The sequence below is a fragment of the Budorcas taxicolor genome, chromosome 4 (assembly GCF_023091745.1).
Source record: "Budorcas taxicolor isolate Tak-1 chromosome 4, Takin1.1, whole genome shotgun sequence".
NCBI classification, from domain to species: domain Eukaryota; kingdom Metazoa; phylum Chordata; class Mammalia; order Artiodactyla; family Bovidae; genus Budorcas; species Budorcas taxicolor.
In genome coordinates this window covers 25,276,206-25,302,851 of record NC_068913.1, presented here as the reverse complement: position 1 = coordinate 25,302,851, position 26,646 = coordinate 25,276,206, and the positions used below count along the sequence as shown (strand labels likewise).

The window sequence follows — 26,646 nt, the reverse complement described above, 5'->3', positions numbered from 1 at the left end:
GCAGCCGAACATGGGTCTCTAGGGTGTGTGGGCTTCAGTAGTTGTGGTTTCTGGGCTCTTAGAGCACAGGCTCAATAGTTGTGGCACACGGGGCTAGTTGTTCCGCGGCATGTGGGATCTTCCTGGACCAGTGACTGAAGCACTGCCAGGTAGGTTCCTTACCCCTGAGCCACCAGGGACGCCCGAATTTTTGTTTTTATGCAGCATGTGTGTGTGTTTTAAGGGGAGTGAAATCAGTTTAAAACAAAGATTACCGTGATTAAAATAGAAATATATTAAGAAATGAGTGTAAAAGCAAGTGGAGTCTGGCCTAAAGAAAAATGTGATAGTTAAGAAAACAGACGGTATATTGATTTTTCTCTGCAAGAATTGGTGCGTGATTTTTTTTTTTTTCTGAAAACTTTCTGTCAAAGGTCAAGCTTAAATTCTACTGGAGGTGATGAGCAGATCATGAAAATCCAAAAGCGCACACAAAAAGAACTTAATAAACACATACTTTAAAAATATATTCAGTTCAGCTCAGTCGTTCAGTCGTGTCCAACTCTTTGCGACCCCATGAATCGCAGCACGCCAGGCCTCCCTGTCCAATCACCAACTCCCAGAGTTCACTTGGACTCACGTCCATCGAGTCAGTGATGTTTATTTTTTTGGCTGCATCAGGTCTAAGCTGCAGCGTGTGGGATATTTTGTTGCAGCTCACAGGCTCTTCTGAGTAGGCTCCTCTGCTTATGGTGTGCAGGCTCCAGAGCCCATGTGCTCCCCAGCTGTGGAGTGTGGGCTCAGTTGTTGTTCAGTGGCTCAGTCCTTTGCTGCTCTTTCAGACCCCACGGACTGCAGCATGCCAGGCTTCCCTGTCCATCACCATCTCTCAGAGCTTGCTCAAACTCATGTCCTTTGAATCAGTGATGCCATCCAATGATTTCATCCTCTGTCATCCCCTTTTCCTCCTGCTTCAATCTTTCCCAGCATCAGGGTCTTTTCCAATGAGCTGGCTCTTCGCATCAGGTGGCCAAAGTATTGGAGCTTCAGCATCAGTCCTTCCAGTGAATATTCAGCATTGATTTCCTTTAGGATTGACTGGTTTGATCTCCTTGAAGTCCAAGGGCCTCTCAAGAGTCTTCTCCAGAACCACGGTTCAAAAGCATCCATTCTTAGACGCTCCGCCTTCTTTATGGTCCAACTCTGACATGCGTACATGACTACTGAAAAACCACAGCTTTGACTAAATGGACCTTTGTCAGCAATTTGTCTCTGCTTTTTAATATGCTGTTTAGTTTTGTCATAGTTTTTCTTCCAAGCAGTAAGTGTCTTTTAATTTCATGGCTGAAGTCACAATCTGCAGTAATTTGGAGGCCCCGAAAATAATGTCTGTCATTGTTTTCATTGTTTCCCCATCTATTTGCCATGGAGTGATGGGACCGGATGCCATGATCTTAGTTTTTTGAATGTTGAGTTTCAAGCCAGGTTTTTCACTCTCCTCTTTCTCCTTCATCAACAGGCTGTTTAGTACCTCTTCACTTTCTGCCATAGGGTGATCTGCGTATCTGAGATTATTGATATTTCTCCCTGGAGTCTTGATTCCAGCTTGTGATTCAGCAGCCTGGCATTTCACATGATGTACTCTGCATATAAGTTAAATATGCAGAGAGACAATATACAGCTTTGATTTACTCTTTCCCAATTTGGAATCAGTCTGTTGTTCCATGTCTGGTTCTAACTGTTGCTTCCTAACCTTCATACAGATTTCTCAGGAGGCAGGTCAGGTGGTCTGGTATTCCCATCACTTGAAGAATTTTCCACTTTGTTGTGACCCACACAAAGGCCTTAGGATAGTCAATGAAGCAGAAGTAGATGTTTTCTTGGAATTCTCTTGTTTTTTATATGACCCAGTAGATATTGGCAATTTGACCTCTGATTCCTTTGCATTTTCTAAGTCCAGCTTGAACATCTGAAAGTTCTGAGTTCATGTTCTGCTGAAGCCCTTGGAGAATTTTGAGCATTGCTTTGCTAGCATGTGAAATGGGTGCAGTTGTGTGGTAGTTTGAACATTCTCTGGCACTGGTTTTCTTTGAGATTGGAATGAAAACTGACCTTTTCCAGTCTTGTGGCCACTGTTGAATTTTTTAAATTTGCTGACATATTGAGTACAGCACTTTAACAGCATCATCTTTTAGGATTTGAAATAGCTCAGCTGGAATTCCATTATCTCCACTAGCTCAGTAGTTGCCCCAAAGCATGTGGGATCCTAGTTCCCATGCCAGGGATTAAACTGGTTCCCCTGTATTGGAAGGCAGATTCTTAACCACTGGACCACCAGGGAAGTCCCCCCATAACAAATAATTTAAAAATTTTATTCTACATCAAATTGTAGCATGAATATCCCATTTAAAACAAAATCCAGCTTTCGGCTTTTGGCTTGGAGGCGGCAAAGGTGCAACTTTCTTCGGTCCTTCGGAATCCGGGTTCATCCGACACCAGCTGCCTCCACCATGCCACCTAAATTCGACCCCAAAGAGATCAAAGTCGTGTACCTGAGGTGCACCAGTGGGGAAATCGGTGCCACGTCTGCCCTGGTCCCCAAGATCAGCCCTCTGGGTCTGTCTCCAAAAACGGTCGGTGATGACATCGCCAAGGCAACTGGTGATTGGAAGGGTCTGAGGATTGCAGTGAAACTGACCATTCAGAACAGACAAGCCCAGATTGAGATGGTACCTTCTGCTTCTGCCCTGATCAAAGCCCTCAAGGAACCACCAAGGGACAGAAAGAAGCAGAAAAACACTAAGCACAATGGAAATATCACTTTTGATGAGATCTGATGAGATTGTCAACATTGCCTGGCAGATGTGGCATCAGTCTCTAGCTAGAGAAGTTTCTGGAACCATTAAAGAGCTCCTTGGGACCGCCCAGTCTGTGGGCTGCAATGTTGATGGCCGCCACCCTCATGACATCATAGATGATATCAACAGTGGCACAGTGGAGCACCCCACTAGTTAAGAACTGCAAAGGAAAAAGAAAAATAAAGGATCATTTGACAACAACAACAACAAAAAAAGCAAAAACAAAATCCAGAAGAATGACTTTAAACTCCTTATTATAAATTCCCCCCAAATTTTATCATCAGCAGTTATTGCTTAGTGCATCTCTTCACAAGTATCACAGATTTCTTCTTTAATTAGCTAATTGCAGCATCCAAAAAGTTCTAATGCAAGTTGTTGTGTTTAAGTGGGTCCAAATAATGCTGGGTTCCTGAATCTACCGTTTACAAATCTTGTAATAGTAGATAAGCTAGTGAGTCTCTATTTTTCCCAATCCTCCCATGTATAGAATATTGGCATTAGTATGTAGAGTTATTCTGAGGTTTGAATGCAATTCCTCATGTAAAGTATGTGAAACATTGGGATAATAAAGCACAACACGGATGAATTTATTAGGTCATTCAATGAAATCTAATTGTCTAGATGCTATTGACAATGAGCCTGAATTTATTTAACAATGACCCCCAGAAAAACCCTGCTACAGTGATAAAGTGACCTTTGATGGGCACATTTCTTGAGAGAAGGAGGGACAGTCTTTGTAGGGTAATAGCTTAAGAGTAATCCACAGCTAAAGAGAAGTCAAATAACACTGTGAAGGAAAGAATTGTGGGGACCAAGAGAGGAGTGAAATGCTCTTGATAATAGTAAAATGTAGTAATTAGAAGACATTTATTTGCATATTTATTCACTTTATTTTAATGTACCTTGTTTAACTGTAAGTTAATTCTAGCAATAGCTGTGTTTAACAGTTGAATCAGCAGAGTTTTGAAAATTCAGTAGTACAGTTGACTCTCCTGAGGTGGTACAATTGCCTTTTGCAAACCACTGAGGGACACTGATTGTGAAAATGCACGAGTGATATTTGCACATGTGCTTTGTTATCTCAAAACAGGCATTACAATCAAAGTTCTATTCACCAAATGTCTGGCAAAAAATATCTGCATATTATCACACTATCTAGAAACCAGAGTCTAAGACTCATCTTCATCATTCCCTGACAATAAAAATAATGTGGATAATTTCTTCTGGATTATGAGTTCATACATTCCCTGAACAGAAAATATGTCTATAAAATAACCATTTACTTGTAATCATTGTTATCTATTGTAGGCTACACTTGATTTATTATGATAATCTGAATTTTTTGTGGGGTTTTATTTTCCTATGACATATTATGTATAGCATTAGAATTCAGAAAATAAATTCATTGATGTGTATAAACATGATTTTTTCCATTCTAAAACTAAGACTTCATTAACTTTAATAATCTCTGTTTTCATCCTGCTAAAAGCAATGTTACAATACAACAGAAAATGACCTTTCATTATATCTCAAGTAAAGGAATCTGTACATATATTTTTTTATACTTCTGTATTTTAAATACAAAAATAAAGAAAATAAACATACTTTTTTCAATAAGTCAGTTGGTTATCCAGTAAATATTTAATGAGCAGTTATAGTGTGCTTGTTAAATTATTCCAGGTATGAATAAAATAGAGCACATCTTTGCATTCATTTCGGAGCTTGTCCTTCGTTTCATGTTGATTCATTTATGTTTGTTCTTTGAAAAGAAGAGGATTGCAAGTGAAATGGAGAAGGTCTTTTAAAGTGATGAAGGAAGGACCTTAGGAAAGATAACATTTGAGTTGATGCTGAAGTAAAAGAAGAAACTGTGTCATGCACATATCTAGGGGAGGGACTATCTGGAAGAGAATTCCAGGCAGAGATAGCAGAAAGTGCCGAAGCCCTGAGGCAGAAGCTTGTTTGGAGAATTCAAAGGACAGAGGGAAGTGAAGAAAGCTGCATGCGTGCCCAACACTTCAGTCATGTCTGACTCTTTGCAACCCCATGGACTACAACTCACCAGGCTTCTCTGACCATGAGGTTCTCTAGGCAAAAATACTGGACTGGGTTATCATGCCCTCCTCCAGGAGGTCTTCATGACCCAGGGATCAAACCAGAGTCTCATGCATCTCCTTCATTGGCAGACAGGCTCTTTACCACTAGCGCCACCTGGAAAGCAAGCTGGAGCAGAGTATACTGAGAATAGTAAACGGAAAAGAAAACAGAATCACAGACTGAATCAATAATTGCTAAGCCCTGTTAGGATATATCACAATATTAAAACTAAAACAGGGAAATTATGACCCCCAATTGCCCCTGTATAAAAAATATATATGAGAAATAACTTTCAAATAAAATTATTATTAATAATATAATAATACAAATGAACAGGAATGAACATAGTATTATTCCTGTTAAATTAACCTGCATTTCCATCTTCTGTGCACATTTTTGTTATAATAACCTTTCTTTGGAGAAATTTGCTTCATTAATTCATTTATGTACTGAGTATTTATATGCATCATTTTAGTGTCAGGCTCTTTTTTAGGAGCAAGAAATAAGAAGTGCAATGAAAAATTTCCTTTTCTCAGTGTTGTTTACCCTCCGTATTCAACTTTGCGCTTGAAAATATTATAAAGACATTTTTATATTCCCTCCCTATTCTAGCTCTCTAACACACTTTTGATTCATCATTTTATACGCAGTTCTTGTAAAATACTATTTCTAAAACTTTAGAATTTTCATGATTATGATTATATGTTTCAACATATGTGGTTGAAATTATAATAGGCTTATTTAAATATTGCTTATCTGTAGTTTAAAACATTATCATGAATAAAACTCAAAGTTCAGCTGTAGGAATATTTCCATGTAAAACAACCTGAAGATAGTATGCCATGGACTCATTTGGGATACTTTGAGCTGCAAGTAATAGAAACCTCTGCTCAAAGTGTCTTAAACAGTAGGAATCGTCATTAATTCTTTTTTATCCTGAACTAGAAGCTAGAGTTAGGCAACTCTAGGCAATTTAAAGGCTCAACGAGTCAGAATGCCACTGAAATTTATATTATACAAATTTTTACTCTTTTTCTCTGATGGCCTAAGGATTCTTTTTGTCCTCTATGTATCATGTCTTTGACCAATGTAAGAGACAAGCAATTCTCAATGCATGTTTCACCTCCTCATGCCTCTTTCTCTTTTGAACTGATATGAAAACCTCTATCAGGTCTCAGTAGAAATTTGTCACTGGCAAAGGAGGACAGAGTTCCTCATTTTGGACATCCATGATTCAGGATCTAGTGTGGGGACAAAGGCTCACTTTACCTAACAAATTATTTGCCTAATGTAATTTTTTAAAAATAAATTTATGATTCTGTTTAAAAGGAAGGTAAGATTGGGGATAATTGCTATTGAGTGGGCAAACAATATCTGTCACTTTATGTTCCTCAGTTTATTTGAACTGATAAATCTTTCATGCAATAGCAAAGATAAATCTGTGAACTAGATTAATATAAATGAGTACAGCTCCAAAGAAACTATTACTAATTGGATTCTAAAATTGACTGTTACTTAAGTTGCATTCAAAGTAATAATTTAGTAAATTGTGAAATTATATCTTAAATCTATACTGCTTCTAAGCGTACACTTTGTTAATTTTTACCTAAACTGTTTAGTATAATTTCTGTATCTTTCCATTATAACCAATTTCTAAAATCTAGTATTATTTTTAAAATCTTATGTGATCATTATTTTAAGTGATTAGGAATTGACCTTTCTAGCTAGTTAGTCACTTCCAGAGGATTTTTCAGAATAAGTGACAAGAAATTTAAGTTAGTACTGGATATTATTCACCAATATTTCAATCATTATTATTAATTACCTGAGAACCACCTCAAGAATTTTTGTAAACTATCAGCCATCTCCATGAACAACATATACGTGTATAAATTATGCACGTTTTCTGCAGTGAACACTCTCTATAAAATCCATTTAAGCACCCCTTAATTCTACAAGCCTCAGGGATTTCCCAGGTGGTGCAGTGGTAAGGAATCTGCTTGCCAATGCAGGAGACTTGTGCTCGATTCCTGAGTCAGTAACATCCTCTGGAGGAGGAAATGGCAACCCACTCGAGTATTCTTACCTGGAAAATTGCACAGAGAGAGGAGCCTGACAGTCTACAGCTCGTGGGGTTGCAAAGAATTGGACATGACTGAGCGACTGAACACACACACAAGATAGGAATTCTGATTTAAATTACTATTTCAAAAATCATCTTTTATATAAAAAAACATCGATTAAAATCACACATTGAATTCTTTTATGGATAAGACAGTCTTTTCAAAAATCCTCCCCCAAACAATCTCCAATTAAGATTCCTATTCATTATATAAGACACTACTGATTTAATAATTTTTTATATGTGCTTGAACAGATGCAGTTCTTATGATAATATCAGTTCTTTTTATAATCATTCCCACTGTCTATGCTCTATTGAAGTTAGTTGACCTTTGCTCTGAGCAAGAATAAGTAATTCATCTCATAAATTTTCATGAAAAAATATAACTCTGCTTTCCTCACATCTAATATTTAAATCATGATCCTTACCATTACAAAAAGTACGATCTGTAAATCAACTATACTTCAATGGAAAAAATGCTGAAGGTAAAGGTATGATCTGTATACTTCGAGACTTCAAATAATAAATTTATATTCAATCAAAGTTTTATTTTGGACATATGTTACTTGAAAGGAACAGTCTGAGGATTATTAAAAACCTTTTAATTTCATGTTCCCATGAAACAAAATACCTAGAATCATATCTTACTATGATAAAATATATATATTTGAATTGAAATAGGATTTATCAGTGTCCTTAGTCATTAAAAAAAATGGTAACATAGGAAATGTTAAATTTTGAACACTGATTTATGATGCTTTTGGCAAAATATGGTTCCAGACAAATGTGCCTTACAGAAAAATATTGTTGCGTCTCCAGAATGAAATATTTAACTTTATACATTTGTTGATATGATCTGCTTTATTGGACAGGAAAAACAATGCAACTGAAAGTTTTATGTATTTCTTCTGAAAAGTATTGTTGCTCAGTCATGTCCAATTCTTTGCGACCCCATGGACTGTAACCCGCCAGGTTCCTCTGTCCATGGAATTCTCCAGGCAAGACTAGAGTAGGTTGCCATTTCCTACCCTAGAGGATCTTTCCAACACAGGGATCAAACTGGGGTCTCCTGCATTGCAGGCAGTTTAAAAAAAAAAGAAAGAAAACCATTTGAGCCACCAGGGAAGCCTGTCTATGAGGGAGACTCAAGCCTTATTATCTGCTCATCTATTTCAGTCAGCCCAACTCCAGTGCCTAATAGTCTTTACTCTAGGGCCCTTCTTACTTGCTGTTTTCCTCTCTTGGATGTCATTTCTAAAACTGCATTTAAAAATCCTTTCAGGGACTTTTGGACATGGACAACGTATTCATATTTTTAACCAATTTGGAATTGTGTGTGTATTGCGGAGGTACAGATAACATGCAGAACCTCCATGGTTTCTGTGTCGCTAATCGCATCCGTGAGCATTAACACGTTTGCCTACTCGGGTCCTTGTGTGTTGTGTGCAGGTTTACATACGCTATAGCTGGGCACAGAGGCCGTAAAAACAGTAGAGGAAAGAAAAGGCAAGGCACAGATGTTTCATTCATGGCTTGTTTGATTGGATTCTGTCTAGGTGTATCATATATATTATTTCATTTAATTTTTGCAACAATGCTATGAAGCTGGTATTAATCATCATCCTAGTTTACAAATGAGATAACACATGTTACATGTATCAGATGTTTTAGAGAACATACATATTATATATATGTTTTTAATGTCATGAAAGAAAGAACATTGCCACTCTTGCCAGTCTCTCTGCTCGGTTAAATTTTTCCCAGAATTTGAGTATTGCATAAAGAAGATTTTAAGTGGAGAAAAACATTTTTACCACCAAGGTTAAGAATAAAACACTTAAGGGAGTTTTGGACATTTCACAAATCACTAACTTTATGTTTCCAAAATAACTGCAAGTGATTATTTTAACATTGAGGCTAACTCTTTGTACATGCAGGAAAGCGATCTGATTTATTACTATTTCTTTCATACTGTGGAAAACATATATATATATATATATATATATATATATATAGATCACCTACTTGATTGGCACAGAATAAAATGCATGGAACAGAAATATTAATGAAGTATTCTAGTTTTGAAGAGTTAAAATTTGATAAGTAAGATGACTTTATATCATTACATATGATATAAAGTATGTACACAGAATGCTAAAAAAGCATGCAAGAAGAACATTTAAAGCTTTGAAGTCATCTGGGGCTTCTCTGGTTGTTCGGACAGTAAAGAATCTGCCTGCAGTGTAGGAGACCCAGGTTCAATCCCTAAGTTAAGAAACTCCCCTGGAGCAGAGCATGATAACCCACTCTAGTATTCTTGCTTGGAGAATTCCATGGACAGTGGATCCCGGTGGGCTTCAGTCCATGGGGTCACAAAGAGTTGGACCCAAATGAGCAACTGAGCATGCTTGTATAAAACCTACAAATACAATAGTTTTACTTTAATCATTCTCTATCCTGGTGTAATACTACTAGACTATTCCTGTAAGTTCAGTTCCGTTCAGCTCAGTCGCTCAGTCGTGTCCGACTCTTTGCGACCCCATGAATTGCAGCACGCCAGGCCTCCCTGTCCATCACCAACTCCTGGAGTTCACTCAGACTCAGGTCCATCAAGTCGGTGATGCCATCCTGCCATCTCATCCTGTGTCGTCCCCTTTTCCTCCTGCCCCCAATCCCTCCCAGCATCAGAGTCTTTTCCAATGAATCAACACTTCATATGAGGTGGCCAGAGTACTGGAGTTTCAGCTTTAGCATCGTTCCTTCCAAAGAAATCCCAGGGCTGATCTCCTTCAGAATGGACTGGTTGGATCTTCTTGCAGGCCAAGGGACTCTCAAGAGTCTTCTCCAACACCACAGTTCAAAGCATCAATTCTTTGGCGCTCAGCTTTCTTCACAGCCCAACTCTCACATCCATACATGACTACTGGTAAAACCATAGCCTTGACTAGATGGACATTTGTTGGCAAAGTAATGTCTCTGCTTTTTAATATGCTGTCTAGGTTGATCATAACTTTCCTTCCAAGGAGTAGACATCTTTTAATTTCATGGCTGCAGTCACCATCTGCAGTGATTTCAGAGCATAGAAAAATAAAGTCTGACACTGTTTCCACTGTTTCCCCATCTGTTTCCCATGAAGTGATGGGACCAGATGCCCTGATCTTCATTTTCTGAATGTTGAGCATTAAGCCAACTTTTTCACTCTCTTCTTTCACTTTCATCAAGAGACATTTTAGTTCCTCTTCACTTTCTGCCATAAGGGTGGTGTCATCTGCATATCTGAGGTTATTGATATTTCTCCTGGCAATCTTGATTCTAGCTTGTGCTTCCTCTAGCCCAGCATTTCTCATGATGTACTCTGCATAGAAGTTAAATAAGCAGGGTGACAATATACAGCTTTGACATACTCCCTTTCCTATTTGGAACCAGTCTGTTGTTCCATATCCAGTTCTAACTGTTGCTTCCTAATCTGCATACAGGTTTCTCAAGAGGCAGATCAGGTGGTCTGGTATTCCCATCTCTTTCAGAATTTTCCACAGTTGATTGTGATCCACACAGTCAAAGGCTTTGGCAGAGTCAATAAAGCAGAAATAGATGTTTTTCTGGAACTCTCTTGTTTTTTCCATGATCCAGCAGATGTTGGCAATTTGATCTCTGGTTCCTCTGCCTTTTCTAAAACCAGCTTGAACATCTGGAAGTTCACGGTTCATGTATTGCTGAAGCCTGGCTTGGAGAATTTTGAGCATGACTTTACTAGCATGTGAGATGAATGCAATTGTGTGGTAGTTTGAGCATTCTTTGGCATTGCCTTTCTTTGGGATTGGAATGAAAACTGACCTTTTCCAATCCTGTGGCCACTGCTGAGTTTTCCAAATTTGCTGGCATATTGAGGGCACCACTTTCACAGCATCATCTTTCAGGATTTGAAATAGCTCCACTGGAATTCCATCACCTCCCCTAGCTTCATTCATAGTGATACTTTCTAAGGCCTACTCGAGTTCACATTCCAGGATGTCTGGCTCTAGGTGAGTGATCACACCATCGTGATTATCTTGGTTGTGAAGACCTTTTTTGTACAGTTCTTCTGAGTATTCTTGCCACCTCTTCTTAATATCTTCTGCTTCTGTTAGGGCCAAACCATTTCTGACCTTTATCGAGCCCATCTTTGCATGAAATATTCCCTCGGTATCTCCAATTTTCTTGAAGAGATCTCTAGTCTTTCCCATTCTGTTGTTTTCCTCTATTTCTTTGCATTGATTGCTGAGGAAAACTTTCTTATCTCTCCTTGCTGGTCTTTGGAACTCTGCATTTCTGTAAAGGCAAGTTTTATTGGCTTAGAAACTTGGACTTCTGAGTAAAGATTTGAACAGGATGATACAGAATGATAGAAGGAGTTTCCCAAAGAGAAGTCTACATCCGCTTGCAAAAGAGGGTGGAAAGGATGCTGAGCAGGCAGATGAGCCTGCCCTTTGTTTACGTGCAGCCATAAATTGTGATCTTTGCCTCCTCGGTTTCTTTTCTCCTTCCTTTCATGTTTTCTTTAGGGGGCAGAAGAATGTTCTATATAGACAAGTCAAAGTTAAGGAGGACATTTAAGGACTGAGAAAAGGAACAGAAAGTGCCCTCTAGAGATGCTTGTCTGCCATTCCCCAAGTCCCCACTGTTATAACACAGGGAAGCTTCCCAGGAATTTCTTTTTCTTCATCCTCCTCTCCATTCTGCTCCTAAATTATGTCCGTATTCATTCAGGTGGAGTACTTTCACTTGTGATTTTGATTCAATTTAGCCAATTTTTACAAGAACTGTTCTACATCAGTTTCCTTCATTTTCCTTTGTACAATTCCCAGCTGGTGTGCTCAGGCGTGCCCTTTGCAGAGAAAGCAAAACAAGTCTTTCCTTCACTCTTAATACCCTCTCAATCAGTCTTTCTTTTTCTCCCCATTGCTTTCTCTCTCTCTCTCTTTTTTTACTCTATACCTGCTAGGTTCATTTTCTTGTTCCTATTTTTCACCTACACTTTGGGGTCTGATGCTGAATGCTCCACAGGTTGTTTTTAAAAAGATAACTAGCAAATAAAATTGTTTCATGTATGTCCTTACTCTTTTTACTCTCATGTTCTCTGTATTTTCAGAAAGCACCAGATGGAAACTTTCTTCTCTTTCATTTTTCAAGCACTCCATGTGTGGTTACCCTCCTACCTCTGATAGCTACTTCTCTGTCTCTGCTATGATATTTCTTACCTTCCCCACCTCTAAAATATGTGTGTTTTCTAAGCTGTCTTTCAACCATTTTTTTCATTGTGCTAAACATTTTCTGTTTAGACTTCAGCTAAATGTATAGGTATAAGTGTGACTTCTCCACTAAAAACTTTCTAACTTTTGCTTAGGTCCTTCACTTAACTAAAGGGCTTCCCTGGTGGTGCAGAGGTTAAAGCATCTGCCAAATGTGGGAGACCTGGGTTCGATCCCTGGGTTGGGAAGATCTCCTGGAGAAGGAAATGGCAATCCACTCCAGTATTCTTGCCTGGAGAATCCCATGGATGGAGGAGCTTGGTGAGCTACAGTCCACGGGTCGCAAAGAGTTGGACACGACTGAGCGACTTCACTTTTTCCTTCACTTTCACTTACTATCCTGCTGTTGCCTCAACCATACCAAAATGGAACTTGCTTCCCAGCAAGTCAGATCCAAAATAGTGACACCTCTATTCTTGCTAAGAATATCACCTTTGTTTTCTTATCAATCCCTCTCATTAATAATTCATGGAGATGCTTCTCATCACTCAACCTCTGGCTCTGAAAAATCCCTCTTCTCAGTTTTATAGACAACAGTTCCTGACTGGCTGCCCATTTATTTTTTGCCTAGATTAGCATTTCTCAGGATGAATCCTATAGTCTTGCTACTCAAAGTATGGTTGAGACACCAGCTATATAGTTCTCATCAGGTAATTTTTTGTTTGTTTGTTTTTTAAATTTATTTTTAACTGGAGGATAATTGCTTTACAGTGTTGTGTTGGTCTCTGCCATACCGCAACGTGATTTGGCCATAAGGATACATGTGTCCCCTCCCTCTTGAGGCTCCTTCCCCCCACCTCCATCCCACCCTCTAGTTTGTCACTGGGCACCAGGTGGCGTTCCCTGTGTTATGCAGTAACATCCCACAACTATCTGTTTTACGTATAATAATGTATATGTTTCAATGCTACTCTAGAATTGAAGAATCCTCAGACCCTACTGAATTAGAACCTACATTTTTAATAAGATCCTTTTTTTGGTAGCTCAGATGGTAAAGAATCCTCCTGCAATCCAGGAGACCCGGGTTCAATCCCTGGGTCAGGAAGATCTCCGGGAGAAAGGAATCCCATGGACAGAGGTGGGCTACACTCCATGGGGTTGCAAAGAGTCAGACACGACTGAATGACTAACACTTCATTTTCTGTCAAATATGAGTTCCATGAAATTTTTTGGAGAGAGACAGGCACTCAGGAACGGTGAAGGAGGGACGGAAGGAGGAAAGTAAAGAGGGAAGGAGGAGGAAGGAAGGAAGGGGTGAGTAGGGAAGGGTGGGGGAAGGAAAGGAAGCAGCAGACAGAAGAGAGAGAGTACCGATTGTTTTTCCTCTTAAATATTCCCGGTGTGATGAGCTGCTTAAAGCCTTACATAAAGAAAGAATATTTTCATGTAATATACTTTAGAGGTCTTGTAAAGAGCATATTGGACACTGGTCTAATTCACCAACTCCCTCATTTTCTGTTTCATATAGCATTATTGCTCTTATTCATGATTATCAAACCTAACTGTAAACATTTATGTGACTGTTTTATGTGAACATTTTCAGTCAAAAATGCATGTAATAGCTTTATTATATTATTTTTACACAGATTTTTTTTGGTTTGGAATTATATGGTAGGATATTTTTAGAAAAAAATTTCTTGATATACACTATCTTATTTGAGGTGTTCCTGAATCTTTGAGACTCTTTCATGGTTCTTTTAAAATCTAAAGAGTTCATCCTGCTGTTGATGTGAGATAAATTTTATTTTTCTCCTTGGTTAAAAAAAATACCCTCAGTGTGACACACTCACCTATCTTGCACATTTTCACAATAAAGACTGTCTTCCTTTCTGGAGATTTCCTATAAAAACATCATGAATTCACAGACAGATAAGGCTGCCGAAGCCATTTTAAATTGCTATCCTATTTGCAAGCTCATTAAAGCCCGCAATGAGATAGGACCTAGTCACCACTGATCTGTCAGTTGATATGTCCAAAGTAAAGATGACACGTGAATGCTTTCTTGTCCAATAAAACTCAAAGCAGTTTAAGGCTTGTCTCAGCATTAGTAAAGTGCTTTTAGAACCACAAGACTCCAAATGTAACATTAGGCTGTAGAGAAAATGATGATGGAAAAGAAATACAGTTGTATGGGTTTTCTTTTGTTTGCCTCAGTCACTGATAAAAGTCATTGAATTAAAAAAATTGGGCAGATATCAGGTACATATCAATATACCACATGGCATTTTAATCAAGCTAAGGGGGCTGATTGAAACAGACATTTCTTTTGTAATTGTTTGGCTTTATTTTTCATTTGCTTAAGTGAGTATTCATTCAGAAATATACCCATTTCTGCATATTATTTTTACATGATAAAATTTATTATATTAGACAGATTATATTGTAGAGATATAAATAGGAATAAATTGTGGTAGAATATATATAAAAATTCACTCTTGATTATTCTTAAAATTAGCATTTAATGATTTCTTATTGTTTATAAATTCTCTACTTTGGAGTCCTCAATCAGCACATTCAAAAAGCAATAGCTTAATCTCTCAACAATGACTGAAAATAAATAAATGAAATTTTAATTCAATGAGATCATATTGATAATTTATAGCATGCCAAGCACTCCTGCACTCAAAGAATTGATAATTTTCAGATTATCAGATAATTGCATTTATAAATAGCATATTTTTTATTCTTATTACAAATGTTTATTTATCATATTAAAATATACTTGTAGCATATTTGCATAACAAAAAATAAGATTTGCCATTAAAATTTTTTGGAGTACTATTCCTCTCCTGTGAGTGATTTATTAAATTAGTAATTTTGAATGTTAGAGATGTCAAAAGGGAAAAATAATTGAAATTATTTTTCTGCTGATCGAACGGAAGTTGAAATTATTCATGAGGTTGAAACACTGAAAGCATACTTACTGAATCTAGAGCTGACAGGTACTTTAAATGTTTGCTTTTTCCTGAGGACATTGATCATCTGCAGATACAAAACAATGAAAGGGTAGTCAGAAAGGGTGTCGTTTTTTGTGATGCCACAAAGAAAAATTGCTACTGACAGGGCATCCTTTTTCTACAGAGTCAGGGGGTAGATTCTGGAGAGGATATATTGAGATGTAATATTGTTAAGGAGGCAGCCTTTTCCAGTTCTTCACTTCTGTGCCATAACTGATAACAGAGAAAATAACTAAGCAGTGCCTTGTAATTTTCAAGCATCAATTGAATAGAGAAGCTTCTGGAACCATTGAAAGTGAGGTATGTTTGTTGTTTTAAATATTAACTATAATTAATGAGCAGAAAAGCAGAAAGTAGAAAAACTGAAAAAAATTGAGTTCTGAAGCTAGTTGAAATTTTATCTTCATAAAATTATTGTTTGTGTGTATGTGAAATTTTTTCTTCTCTTTTTGTACATCACTTTTGGAAATTCCATCAATTGATGGGCACTTAACATATGGGGACTGCAGTTATAAGTAAGACATCATTTCTACCCTGAAGGAACTTGTGAAGTGATCAAATTAGCACAATAATTACTTAAATAAAAAGGCAGAATGTAGTAACCTTGAGAGAGGTAGAAATATAGCTGGACCTCATTCATGCAGCACAGAGTTCCCATAGATTATATGCCAACACTGTGCGAAGAATAAAAATTTAACTCTGGGGATAAGGAAAATCTTTATAAACAAATCAATTTAAGATAGGAACTAAGGGATTGATAGATACAATTTCCAGTGATGAAGAGAGAACAGGAAGACAACTCCAGGCATACAAAGTTGTCATGATGTAATGTGCATAAAGGCAAGTTTAAGTGTATTCAGGTGGCAGAGAATAATCTATTAGAGAGTAAGTGGTGATGCTTTGTTGTTGCTGTTTAGTTGCTAAGTCAGGTCCTTCTCCAGGGGATCTTCCCAACCCAGGGATCTAACCCGCGCCTCCTGCATTGGCAGACAGGTTCTTTACCACTGAGCCACCAGCGAAGCCTGGAGATGCGTAAGTAGATGATTAATCTGGAAGTAAAAGTATATCCTAAGTGAAATATCCTGTGGAGGTTATTGTTTCTCAGTGCCAGCTTCACCCATTTTATTGTATTCTCTGTGATATTGGGAATGGGAGTCAACAAACTCCATTTCTGCAATTTCTTTACTATCTGGGAAGCGATGGTGTGTTATTGGAAGGTTAGAGAAGAGCAGGGATTGTCTTTCTCCCTACAATTTCTATCTGCATCTTTTTAGCATCAGCAAACTCTAGCAGCTCTAGTGCTGTTCGGTACTTCTAGAGTCAACCACTTAGCATTTCCAAGGTGGCCCAAGAATTACTCATAAAGTTCCTACCATATTCCGTCACCTCTTCTTCTTACACTGTAATCCCCAGCCAGGTTCCTGCATGCCACCTGGAAGCCCTTCGGTCATGATTACCGTTGTTGTTGTTGTTCAGTCATTCACCCCTGTATGACTTTTTGTGACCCCATGAACTGCAGCACGCCAGGCTTCCCTGTCCTTCATCATCTCCTGGAGTTTGCTCAAACTCATGTCCACTGGGTCAGTGATGCCATCCAGCCATCTCGTCTTCTGTCAGGCCCTTCTCCTCCTGCCTTCAATCTTTCCCAGCATCAGGGTCTTTTTTTAATGAATCAGCTCTTTACATTAGGTGACCGAAGTATTGGAGCTTCAGCTTCAGCATCAGTCCTTCCAATGAATATTCAGAGTTTATTTCCTTTAGGATTGACTAGTTTGATGTCCTTGCAGTCTAAGGGGCTCTCACGAGTCTTCTCCAACACCACAGTTCAAAGGCATCTGTTCTTAGATACTCAGCCTTCTTTATGGCCCAACTCTCATACCTGTACATGACTACTAGAAAAACCATAGATTTGACTATACTGACTTTTGTTGGCACAGTAATGTCTCTGCTTTTTAATATGCTGTTTATGTTTCTCATAGCTTTTCTTCCAAAGAGCAAGCACCTTTTAATTTCTTGGCAGCAGTCACCATCTGCAGTGATTTTGGAGCCCAAGAAAATAAAGTCTATCACTGTTTCCATTATTTCCCCATCTATTTGCCATGAAGTGATGGGACTGGATGCCATGATCTTAGTTTTTTGAATGTTGAGTTTTAAGCCAGCTTTTTTCACTCTCCTCTTTCTCCTTCATCAAGAGGCTCTTTAGTTCCTCTTCACTTTCTGCCATAAGGGTGGTGTCATCTGCATATCTAAGGTTATTGATATTTCTCCCAGGAATCTTGATTCCAGCTTGTGCTTCATGCAGCCTGGCATTTCACATGATGTACTCTGCATATAAGTTAAATAAGCAGGGTGACACTATACAGCCTTGAAGTACTCCTTTCCCAATTTGGAACCAGTCCATTCTTCCATGCCCTGTTCTAACCATTGATTCTTGACCTGCATACAGGCTTCCAGGATGGAGGTAAGGTGGTCTGGTATTCCCATCTCTTGAAAAATTTTCCACAGTGTGTAGTGATCCACACAGTCAAAGCCTTTAGCATAGTCAATGAAGCAACAATGGATTTTTTTTTCTGGAATTCTCTTGCTTGATCTTCGGTTCCCCTGCCTTTCCTAAATTTAGCTTGAACATCTGGAAGTTCTGGGTTCACATACTGTTGAAGCCTAGCCTAGCTTGGAGAATTTTGAGCATTACTTTACTAGCTTGTGAAATGAGTCCAATTGTGTGGTTGTTTGAACATTCTTTGGCATTGCCTTTCTTTGAGATGGGAATTAAAAGTGACCTTTTTCAGTCCTGTGGCCACTGCTGAGTTTTCCAAATTTGCTGACATATTGAATACAGCACTAGAAGGGCATATGTCTTTTAGGATTTGAAATAGCTCAACTGAAATTCCATCACCTCCACTAGATTTGTTCGTAGTGATGCTTCCTAAGGCCCACTTGACTTCACATTCCAGGATCTGACTCTAGGTGAGTGATCACACCATCGTGGTTATTTGGGTCATTAAGACCTTTTTTGTATAGTTCATCCATGAATTATTGCCACCACTTCTTAATATTTTCTGCTTCTGTTAGGTCCATACCTTTTCTGCCCTTTATTGTGCCCATCTTTGGATGAAATAGTTCCTTGGTATCTCTAATTTTCGTGAACATATCTCTAGCCTTTACCATTCTATTGTTTTCCTCTATTTCTTTGTATTGATCACTTAGGAAGATTTTCTTATCTCTCTTTGCTTTTCTTTGGAACTCTGCATGCAGATGGGTATCTTTCCTTTTCTCCTTGCCTTTGCTTCTCTTCTTTTCTCAGCTACTTGTAAGCCTCTTCAGACAACCATTTTGCCTTTTTGCATTTTTTTTTCTTGGGGATGGTTTTGATCACCACCTCCTGTACAATGTTATGAAACTCTGTCCATAGTTCTTTAGGCACTCTGTCTATCAGATCTAATCCCTTGACTCTATTTCTCATTTTTACTGTATAATAGTAAGGGATTTGATTTAGGTCATACCTGAATGGCCTAGTCGTTTTCCCTACTTTTGTCAATTTAGGTTTGAATTTAGCAATAAGGAGTTCATGATCTGAGCCACAGTCAGTTCCCAGTCTTGTTTTTGCTGACTGTATAGAGCTTCTCCCTCTTTGGTTGCAAAGAATATAATCAATCTGATTTCGGTATTGCCCATCTGGTGATGTCCATGTATAGAGATAAGTTATCTCTTGTGTTGTTGGAAGAAGGTGTTTGCTCTGAACAGTGTGTTCTCTTGGCAAAACTCTGTTAGCTTTTGCTATACTTCATTTTGTATTCCAAGGCCAAACTTGCCTGTTAGTCCAGGTGTTTCTTGGCTTCCTTCTTTTGCATTCCAGTCGCCTTTGATGGAAAGGGTATCTTTTTTTTTTTTTTTTTTGGTGTTAGTTCCAAAAGGTCTTGTAGGTCGTCATAGAACTCTTCAACTTCAGCTTTTTCAGCATTAGTGGTAGGGGCATAGACTTGGATTACTGTGATATTGAATGGTTTGTCTTGGAAACAAACAGAGATCATTCTGTTGTTTTTAAGACTGTGCCCAAGTACTGCATTTCAGACTATTTCATTGGCTATGAGGGCTACTCCATTTCTTCTAAGGAATTCTTGTCCACAGTATAATGGTTATCTCAATTAAATTTGCCCATCATTCAGTAGTTTTGTTCAACTCTCAGTTTGATGATACTTTTGAATCTTTTTATTTTTTTCTTGCCTTGGGGACTGCAACGACTTCTTTTATAGCCCATTTTTCCTTTAGCCTTTTGATATCTGAGTAACCAATTATTTACAGTAAGCAACCATGTTTGAAAAGCTTAGCTTGTTTCCTAATTCTTGAATGTCCCTTAATGTATATGAACAGCATCGGTAAATTTGACAAATTAGTAAATGTAACAAAGAGAAACTGATTCAGAAATACAGAGAACAAATCAGTTGTTGCCAGTGGGGAGAGGAAAGGTCAGAGGAAATACAGGGGTATGGGATTAAGAGGTAAAATAAGCTGTAAGTGTATGTTGTATAACACAGGGAAGATAGCCAATATTTTATAATAACTATTAATTGAGTAAAACCTTTAAAAATTGTTAATCACAATATTGTACACCTGTAATTTCCATTAGTATTGTGTAGCAACTATCAGTTCAGTTCAGTCGCTCAGTCATGTCCAACTCTTTGCGACCCCATGGACTGCAGCATGCCAGGCTTCCCTGTCCATCACCAACTCCTGGAACCTACTCAAACTCATGTCCATCATGTCAGTGATGCCAAGCAACTATACTTCAATTAAAAAAGCATTGGGAGATTTTGCCGTGGATGTGATATAACAAGTCATGTGTGTTACAAAGTTTGTCTATATGATTAATAAAATGCATGATAATCTGGAAGTATGGTATGCATTTGGAAAACTGCTAGTAATTCAGATAAAGCCAAAAATGTGAGTTGGTTTTGATAGAAGGGAAGTCCTTGCAGACATCATTGTTGTTGAGTCACTAAGTTGTGTCCTACTCTTTTTCAGCCCCATGGACTATAGCCTGCCAGACTGCCCATGGGATTTCCCAGGCAAGAATTCTGGAGTGAGTTGTTATTTCCTTCTCCAGGGGATCTTCCCCACCCAGGGATCAAACCCACCTCTTCTACATTGGCAGGAGGGTTCTTTACCCATGATCCACACTCAGTGAAGCAGGGAGGCCCTGCTGGCATTGTTAAGAGTAGTTTAAATGACATGTAGAACACAGAATACAGAGAAGAGTGTGTTGAAACAATGAAGATATTAATCCAGGCTGTGTATATTTCTACTGAAAAAAAGGTTTGCTTTGAAAGAACAGAGAAATTCAGTAACAGACAAAGAAATATGTGTGATCCAAGAGATTTTTATAGTCTGGCAGAGAAAAGAACATATTATTTTGAGATGCTAGTGGTTTCAATAAAATTCTAAGGAAAGCTTGATTATAATTAGCATATTGCTAGGATAACTAGGTATTTATATAGTTAGAATTTCTTATATATATGATAAATCTTTATGTTGCCATAAATATGTTCATTTATGAATTACTAGTGTTTGACAAATAATATTTGCTCAGTGAATATTTGAAAGACTTATTCTATATTTTAGCATATCTATTTTCATTAACTTTTATTTATAAATCTAATTTTAAATAGATTTTTTGTTGCCAAGTTGAAAGGACTTCTGCAATAAAATTTTATTTAATTAGATATCACAAAATTTCAAGCAACTCCATTACTTGCTCTTGTCATCTCATCTAGATAAAGTACTATGAGTGATATGTTTGTAACAGCAATACAGGAGAGAGAAGAAAAGAGCCTAGGTTCCACTCATTGTGGACGAGACCACCATCCTCCCCATCTGCATAAAATCAGGATGCACAAAATCTAAATCACCTTGAAACAGTTAAGTAGATACATCCGTCTCCCAACAACTCCAACAACAGAAGGGAGTTGCCTGTATTGAAAACTTGATGCTTGATAAAGAGAAAAGAATCTCACACACACACACACACACACACTCACAAAAATTTAATATCATATTCACATGCTCTAGAGAAACAGAGTCACCACATGCCACAGATGACCAGATGGGATGAGTACTAAGAGAACGGGTTCAACCAAGCAGTTGCCACTGCTTGAAAGCTGAGAAAGCAAGGACCTGTGGGCAATGCCTTTTGTGGGGTCAGGTGGAGTACACAAAGAGAAGCTGCAAGGGGATTACATTGGTTCTTTGAATGTCACTAGCTCTCAGTCATAGGAAAGTGAATGGGGTAATTTGTAGCAACAGCAAGCCTTATCACATGGGTGCTTATCACAGCCTCTTTGTGGTGATATTGAAACAGCCAGAAAGTAAAGTTGTAAAATTTGCAGTACAAGTTAACATTCCTCTCATGCAGTCTCAGAAGCAGAGAAGACAGAGGTGGGACTAGAACAGTATGCAAAGAAATGACGGCAGAAAACTTCACAAATTTGGTTAAAGCTATAAATCTAAAAGCTAAAGCTGAATTAAATTTTGTAAAGGATAAACTCAAGGGATCCAAGACACATTATCATTAGACTTATGAAAACTAAAAACAAAGGAAAAATTATCAAAAGTGACCAGAGAGAAGCAAGCCATTAATTGTAGAGAATCCACCAATTTGAATGATCAGTTCAGTTCAGTTCAGTCGCTCAGTCATGTCCGACTCTTTGCGGCCCCATGAACCGCAGCACACCAGGCCTCCCTGTCCATCACCAACTCCCAGAGTTCTCTCAGACTCAACGTCTATCGAGTCAGTGATGCCATCCAACATCTCATCCTCTGTAGTCCCCTTCTCCTCCTGCCCCCAATCCCTCCCAGCATCAGAGTCTTTTCCAATGAGTCAACTCTTCACATGAGGTGGCCAAAGCACTGGAGTTTGAGCTTTAGCATCATTCCTTCCAAAGAAATCCCAGGGCTGATCTCCTTCAGAATGGACTGGTTGGATCTCCTTGCAGTCCAAGGGACTCTCAAGAGTCTTCTCCAACACCACAGTTCAAGAGCATCAATTCTTCAGTGCTCAGCCTTCTTCACAGTCCAACTCTCACATCCATACATGACCACAGGAAAAACCATAGCCTTGACTAGACGGACCTTAGTCGGCAAAGAACTGTCTCTGCTTTTGAATATGCTATGTAGGTTGGTCATAACTTTTCTTCCAAGGCGTAAGCGTCTTTTAATTTCATGGCTGCAGTCACCATCTGCAGTGATTTTGGAGCCCCCCAAATAAAGTCTGACACTGTTTCCACTGTTTCCCCATCTATTTCCCATGAAGTGATGGGATCAGATGCCATGATCTTTGTTTTCTGAATGTTGAGCTTTAAGCCAACTTTTTCACTCTCCACTTTCACTTTCATCAAGAGGCTTTATAGTTCCTCTTCACTTTCTGCCATAAGGGTGGTGTCATCTACATATCTGAGGTTATTGATATTTCTCCCGGCAATCTTGATTCCAGCTTGTGTTTTTTCCAGGCCAGCGTTTCTCATGATGTACTCTGCATAGAAGTTAAATAAGCAGGGTGACAATATACAGCCTTGACGTACTCCTTTTCCTATTTGAAACTAGTCTGTTGTTGATAGTAGACCTCTTATCTGAAATTTATGGAAGCCAGAAGGAAGGACATGACCTTTTTCAAGTTTTGAAAGAAAAATGTCAACTGCAAATTCTTGATGAAAGTAAACATCAAGAATGGGAAAAAATAAAGACTTTCTCAGACAAAAGAAAACTAAAAAAGAATTGTTAGTGAACATTAACTTAAAATTTCACTTTTAAAAGTAAGGTAAATCATTCTAAAGGGAAGTGAGATTTAAAGTTGTCGTGAAGCACTACATGGTAATACCTAGAACACCCACTGAAAAACATACAATGCAATATATCAGTAGTCAAAAGCACTACGAATAAATCAAGAAGAAGTCTTTAAAAAACAAACTTTTAAAGTCACCTATAGGAATCTCAGATGGTAAAGCATCTGCCTGCAATGCAGGAGACCTGGGTTCGATTTCTGGGTCCGGAAGATCCCCTGGAGAAGGAAATGGCAATCCACTTCAGCACTCTTGCCTGGAAAATCCCATGGACGGAGGAGCCTGGCAGGCTGCAGTCCATGGGGTCGCAAAGAGTCGGACGTGAACTGAGCGATTTCACTTCACTATAAAAATGTAAGAAAAGTAAAAAAGAGTAAACCAACAAAATACAAAACATAAATTATCATCACATACTTAAGATCTAAGATATGAATAATTACTAAAATATAAGTAGTCAAAATACAACAGTTAAAAGACAGATTAAAATAAACCCAATGCAACTATTGCAATTTTATTTTAAACATAACATACACAGGTTGAAAGTAAAAAAAAAAAAGAAATAATATACTTTGTAGATATTAGTAGAAAATTACAGGAATACTTATATTAATATCAAATAAAGTAGACTTCAGAACATAGAGAATTACTAGATACTAAGAGAGCCCTTACATAATGAAAAAAGGTTCCATCTGCCAAGAATACACAGTGATCTTAACTTACTCAACAAAGCCTCAAAATATATGGCTTCTGCCACTGCTAAGCTGGTTACCACTGTGATTCTCTATATTTGCTGGTCTCTCTAGTTTTGGATGGTATTTTGCCTTGTGACCTCAGATCTCTAATAGTTATAAGAAAAGTCATTGATTTCCATTTTTCAGATATGTCTTGATGTGAGGATGGGAATGACAAGTTCTAAGCTCTTTATATATCAAGGGTAACATTTTGAGTCAATAGACTATCTTTTTTTCTTTCCATTTAGCATTTCATCCTTAAAAATTCTCCTCAAATATCAAGCACCTAATGAAAATTTTCATGTCATAATAAAAATTCCCATTTTTATTTTATTTGATTTGATCTACCGCATACCCTTCTTTACTCTCCTTCTCCTACTTTTACTAATGCTATCACCTTCGTCTGTAATCTTTGAATTGCTTGGTGGGCTCTTTATGTTAGGAAAGTGGTGTATCATTCATCTCAGTGTTTATAATGCATAGCACCATATCTAGCATGCAGGGCTTAATTTTCATATGCAAAAGTAATGAATATTATGATCAATATGATGCCTAACTTTAACTTACATGTTTTAGTTGGAGTAACAGGGAAACTAATAGGTATTCTATATATAAGGTAAAAAGTACAAAAATTGTTGAGTGCACAGGTACTACCTATGAGAGGATAAGTTTCATGTATTCTAGAGAAGAGGAACCCTGAACTCAATATGAAAGAGTTGCTTGAATCAAACAAAACAAAAAAGGGTCCCAGGGGGACCAATCTTGAAAGAACAGAGATGACATCTTGAGTGAGAGTGTGAATGTGAGTGACCGCATGGTGGGGTGAAGACTCACTGATCCATATGTTGGAACATTATGTGTGAGTCTGGCTGAAGCTGAGCAGAATGCGTGACAGTATCAACTTTCTCAGTGAAGTGGAAGACAAGGTCATTTGCTCTGAGTAAGAGGAGTGTGTCAAGTGGGAGTCTCAAGGAAAACCCTAACACCTGAAATAGTGTATTATTAAGGAAATGAGAGTAGTGACCGTTGAAAGTGGTTCAGAACAAGAAGGGGCAACTTAAAGGGAACAGAGAAGAAATTCTGGAACAAGGCAATGTGAGAGAGGGTGTGAAGGTAGGGAAGACATAGAGAAGTGTAGGCCATCATGTGTGCAGGACACTTAGCACTCTACAAAAGAAATAAGCCTGAAGCCACCATTGGGATCATCAGAGTGAAAATGGTGAGGAAGCAGACAAGGCAATGTTCAGTCACGTTCAACCCTGTGCAACCCCATGAACTGTAACCCACCAGGCTTCTCTCTCCAGGGGATTCTCCACGCAAGAATACTGGAGTGGGTTGCCATTTCTTCTTCCAGAGGATCTTCTTGATCCAGGGATCAAACCCATATCTCCTACTGCTCCTTGCATTGTCAGGTAGATACTTTACAGCTGAAACACTGGGGGAAGCCCCAGATAATAGGTTTCCACTAAAATACTTAGCTTTGACATTGGCATCTATTTATCTCTACTTTTGTATCTAGTTAACGCGTCTGCCTACAATGTGGGAGACCTGGGTTTGATCCCTGAATTGGGATGATCCTCTGGAGAAGGAAATGGCAACCCACTCCAGTACTCTTGCCTGGAAAATCACATGGACGGAGGAATGTGGTAGGCTACAGTCTACAGGGTCACAAAGAGTCAGACACGACTGAGTGACTTTACTTTCACTTTTGTACCTAGGGGGGGAAATGATGAGTTTTGTGTCTGAAACTTGTTGTTGTTCAGTTGCTCAGTCATGTCTGACTCTTTGTGACCCCATGGACTGCAGCATACCAGGCTTCCCTGAATCTATATAACACTAAATATTTTTCATTTTAGCGTCACTAAAACAGTTCTGGCTTCTCATGTGAAGTTTTCAACAGTTTCCTGTATTATTCTTCTGGTGCTTGTCTCTTTTGATTCTAGTCCATTCTACTCATTATCACCAAGTGAATCATCCTAACTGTTCTCCCAATGAACTCATTCTTCTGAAGCACATTCTGAGTGTTTCAACGTTGCTTGATCAACTGCTAATGTTCCTGTTGCTGACCAGTGAAACAGATCCTGGCTACTTGACGCAAGATCGTATCATTCCACCAAGAGAAAATGGTTCATAAATTAAATAAGCCACAATAGGACAAGTCTTCAGAAAGTTTAGAAAACAGGCTGACTTGATCTAGACAGAAACATGTGAGGATGTTTCTATGGAAGTTTATCAACTGCAATATCTTCATATAGTTTGGGAAACTTAAATTTCTAGTGAGAGAGTGCTACTGGCTTAAGTTAGTTCCCTTGACTTTAGGAAAAAGATATCTTTATTTACCATCCAACAAAATTGTATCCAAAGGAAAATCAGAGTTTGTTACCAGAAGACAGGGAAGTAGAGCTAAGTAGGAGTAGACAGAAACTAAAACAAGTCCAAAAATCAAAACTCAGATATGTTTTGAATATAGTCCAAAGATCTTAGCCTGTTAGCCAAGCTCTTCTTTTTGTATGGCTTCCATATACTATTTTAGTGTCGTACAACATTCCAACATATTGTTATACAAATAACACCACCGACTCAATGGACATGAGTCTGAGCAAGCTCTGGGAGATGGTGATGGACAGGGAAGCCTGGCATGCTGCAGTCCATGGGGTCACAAAGAGTAGGACATGACTGAGCAACTGAGCAACGACATTCCAACATATTGTTATATAAATTAAGTCAGAAAATAAATAATCACTTACTAAGTCGGACGCGACTTAGCGACTAAACCACCACC

General features: G+C 38.3%; 1 pseudogene; it reads left to right on the top strand.

The window, feature by feature from the left end:
- Positions 1–2,411: 2,411 nt before the first annotated feature.
- Positions 2,412–2,994, top strand: LOC128046878 (60S ribosomal protein L12-like; annotated as a pseudogene).
- Positions 2,995–26,646: the final 23,652 nt, after the last annotated feature.